The 3,827-nt window shown below is 46.7% G+C and overlaps 1 non-coding gene across 1 annotated transcript; it reads left to right on the forward strand.

The window, feature by feature from the left end:
* Positions 1-3,754: 3,754 nt before the first annotated feature.
* TRNAF-GAA lies at positions 3,755-3,827 on the forward strand. Its single transcript has one exon. It is a non-coding gene; the product is annotated as a tRNA-Phe (tRNA).

Here is a 3,827-nt window from a genome sequence, read left to right on the forward strand (position 1 = left end):
TCATAATCCAAAAATCTGAGATAATTTCCTCTCCACGCCGAGCGTCAAGAAGGACAAAATCCCTTTGGCAGCTTCAGGGCATTGCTGAGAATGGATTTAAAAGCAGGAAATAGCCCGAAATTCCCAGGGCGATCCCGCGCGTGTGGCTCGGATGCTGGGGAAAAAGGGACTGGATTGACGGAGGAATGGTCGTAAAGCAGCAGAAAAGAGGGACTTACGTCAGGGCTCCTGATTTCCATCTCGACGTCACCTAGCAACACTCCAGATAAGGGCTTTCACTTCCGAGGAACTCATTCCCTGGGAATTTTCCCATTAGGTGGCACCACTGGCCTTGAGAAGCCTTTGATGTGCTTTGTCTCCTTCAAGCCACGTTGACCTAAATCCCAATTCGGAGACCCCCGCCCCAAAAAGCTCAGGAGGAGTTGGATGAGATTCGTGCAGACCTCGAAGTGACCTGGGTGGTGATTTGATTTGGAGAAGAATTTTTGATAGAACCCAGCCCATCTTTGCACTGGATTCTGGAAAACCCCAAGGGAAGACATAACCTGGCTCCTCTGGGCATGAACTTCACCAGAGTTTGAGCTGAACTCAGGAGTGGAAATAACTTTTCTTATTGGTACTGATTGGGTAATTTAATTCCTGGCTGCAGGGAGGGAGCTGTAACTCCCAACAAAGCTGATCTTGATGCATTTATGGTTTGCTGCTGGAAAGGGGATGCCCAGGTTGCCAGGAGAACACGCTGACAACGCCCCAGCTGTCACACAGAGACCTCCAGAGTCGACTTCTGAAATTTTTCGTTTGGATTTTGAAGGCAGATTCAATTTTGGAAATCAGCATCTGATTTCTGTGGGCTCTATCTGGTGACTGAGCAACCTGGACTGGTGGAAGGTGCCCCTGTCCACGGCAGAGGGTTGGAATTAAATAATCCTGAAGGTCCCTACCGACCCAAACCATTTTGTGTTTAGGTCAGGTTTAGAGATTTGCCTTTTTACCCTCTGAGAAATCAAGTGAGACGAATCCCACCCCAGGAACATTTCCCAAACTCCTGGGTTTGCAGTAAAAAATGTCCTGCTGGGTCTTCTCCTGTGTTCTTTGCTACCTGTCACGCTGCTGTCCCCGTCTGGTCTTCCAGGAATTTGTTGATCGCCGGTGCTGCTGAACTAAATAGCTCCCAGCTCTTAAGAGAAGAACAGAACAACACCATTTCACAGAATCAGAGGCATTGATGTTTCAAAATAGACACTGGATTATTTTGATTTGCCTTCAAAGACAAGAGTCTTTAAAGGAAAGCTAAGCCTGGAGCAAAGCTGCACTCCAGGCTTTAATAACCCTTCAAAGCAAAGCTTTACGTACACGGGAACACTTGTGATGGGCCACACAATAATCATCAGCTGATAAATCATCTGGCTCTGCAACCCTTTCTCTTACTTCCTTCAGCATCCAAATGTGGGATAGACCAGGAAGAGTTTTCAGTCCCTGCAGGCTGAGCCAAGCTGGACTTGTAGGATCTGTAGTCACTGAATTGCTCCTTCTGTAAATAAATATAAGCAGAGCTGCTCTGAACATCCAGCCTTGTTTTGGGAATCATTTTGCAGGGGGCAGATTGCAGGATTTCTTGAAAATATTTGCTGGGGCCAATTCCCAACTACCTTCTCCTTATGGATCTTGAGATCCAGGTGGAGATAAGAGAGACATTCAATAGGATAGAGAACAAGGATTGCTCATTCCCACTTCAGAGCTGAGACCTAGTCAGTCTTCAGGCTCCAACCCTGTCAGCAATACTGGAGATTCCTCTCATTTCAGCATCTCCACCAGACTCAAAATAGAGGAATCTGGGTTTGGGTTGTGTTGTCTCTTGGCCAAGGTCTTTAGTGGTGCCCTGGACATTAAAGATCATCTCTTTCCAATCCCTCTGCCATGGGCAGGGACACCTTCCACTAGCCCAGCTTGCTCCAAGCCCCGTCCAGCCTGACCTTGGACACTTCCAGGGATGGGGCAGCCACAGCTTCTCAACATCTTGAGTCACTGGTGTGGTGGGTTGTCTACTCTGGAGCAAGTCCAGGGGAGGCCACAAAGATTATTAGAGAGGTTGAACTCCTCTCCTGTGAGGAAAGGCTGAGAGAGATGGATTTGTTCAGCCCAGAGAAGAGAAGGCTCCAAGGAGACCTTGGAGCATCTTTCTCTTGGCAACACTGAGCTTTCAGGAGACAATTTATAAGCTTAAATGGGAGTATCATTGCTCAGCTGGCCAAAAATGTCCCCATCTGAGAAGCACAAAGATGCTGTGACCCTCAGCCACACGTGTGACCAGTTCCTCGGTAACCAGGGGTGGGATCACAACTGGGATCCAGGAATAGAAGTGTTTTTGCAGGAAGAAAACCCACTTAGGGTATGATTCTGTTGTCTGGTTATTCCATAGCCTAGTTTGGGAGCCCTAAATATCAAGGAACTGTTATCTAATAAATCCCTGGGAGGAAATATCTGCTGCTGTCGAGCTGAACATTCAAGCCCAGATTAAATATATTTTTGACACCTTTCTCTACCAGATTTTTGACAGACATGGAAAACTTACCGTGCATTTCACAGAAGTATTTTGGGAAGATGTGAATTTGGAGCTGGGGAAAGATGGGAGATCGCCCTGGGAGCGAATTATTTGCAGGATAAGTTGGTGGGTTGGGCAAACCTTTCCCATCTCACCGCATGAATCTGCCAGGCTCCCATTCCCTGGGTGGAGAGAGACAGATTGGTGTGCAGAGATTAGCCAGGCTCCATGGATAACTCCAGATCCTTCCGTGGGCTCTGTGAAAAGATGTTAGGAAAGTCTGTTCAATGCTAATGCTCATGATGGCTCTCAGCTCAAAGCTGCTGTTTAAATCCAGATTTTAGCTGTGTTTTATCATAAGAGCCCAGAATGATTTAATCTGGAAAGGACCTTAAAGATCATCTCATCCCACTCACCTGCCACCGGACCAGATTGCTCCAAGCCCTGTCCAACCTGGCCTTGAACACTTCCAGGGATGGGGAAGCCACAGATTCTCTGGAAAGCCTGTTCCTGTTCTCTGAGTAAAGAATTTCTTCCCAATGTTATGGACCTTGGCCTTCAGGAACAGCAGTGAGCCCCAATTTATTATTTCTTATATTTATTTTTTCTTATCAGGACACGCTACAGGGAAGTGGTTTGGGTATTTTAGACCTGTCCAATGTGTATTTTTGGATATGTCAGACCAGCCTGAAACCCTGAACAGCACAAAAAAGAGATGGTCTGAGGGATGAGACAAGACAATGTCCTCAGCACCAGCTCAGAGAGAGGAGTCTGTGTTTGATTGTCTCTTTTACTCTCTTCCCAGTTATCTCTTGAGCCTTCCCTACAGTGAATTTGTCTTTCACTTCATCCTCCACCACCTTTGTCACTTCACATTCAGCTTCCCCTTCTGCAGCTTTGTAGCTACAGAGACTTAACTCCATCTCCTTGTTTTCCTTGCAATGATTTGTGAGCTTCTCTAATATCAAAGTAAGTGTTTCCTGGCTCCATCCTCCAGATTCACATGATTAAAGTCATGCATGGAAGTCACAGACACTGACAGGGAGTCTGGGCTGGCACCTTGAACCAGTGCTTTTGATACCACTCTGCCTGTATCTTATTCCCTGAAACAACTTCCTTCTCTCCCAAGCCAAAATCAACTAAAGGCTGCCCAAAAAGGCTGAAAGATCATCATATTTCAACAGATTTTGCAACAATTGCAGCCTCAACAGGGCTGAAGTAGCTCAGCTGGGAGAGCGTTAGACTGAAGATCTAAAGGTCCCTGGTTCAATCCCGGGCTTCAGCA

Source organism: Lepidothrix coronata, unplaced genomic scaffold, assembly GCF_001604755.1.
Source record: "Lepidothrix coronata isolate B3197 unplaced genomic scaffold, Lepidothrix_coronata-1.0 Scaffold148, whole genome shotgun sequence".
NCBI lineage: Eukaryota > Metazoa > Chordata > Aves > Passeriformes > Pipridae > Lepidothrix > Lepidothrix coronata.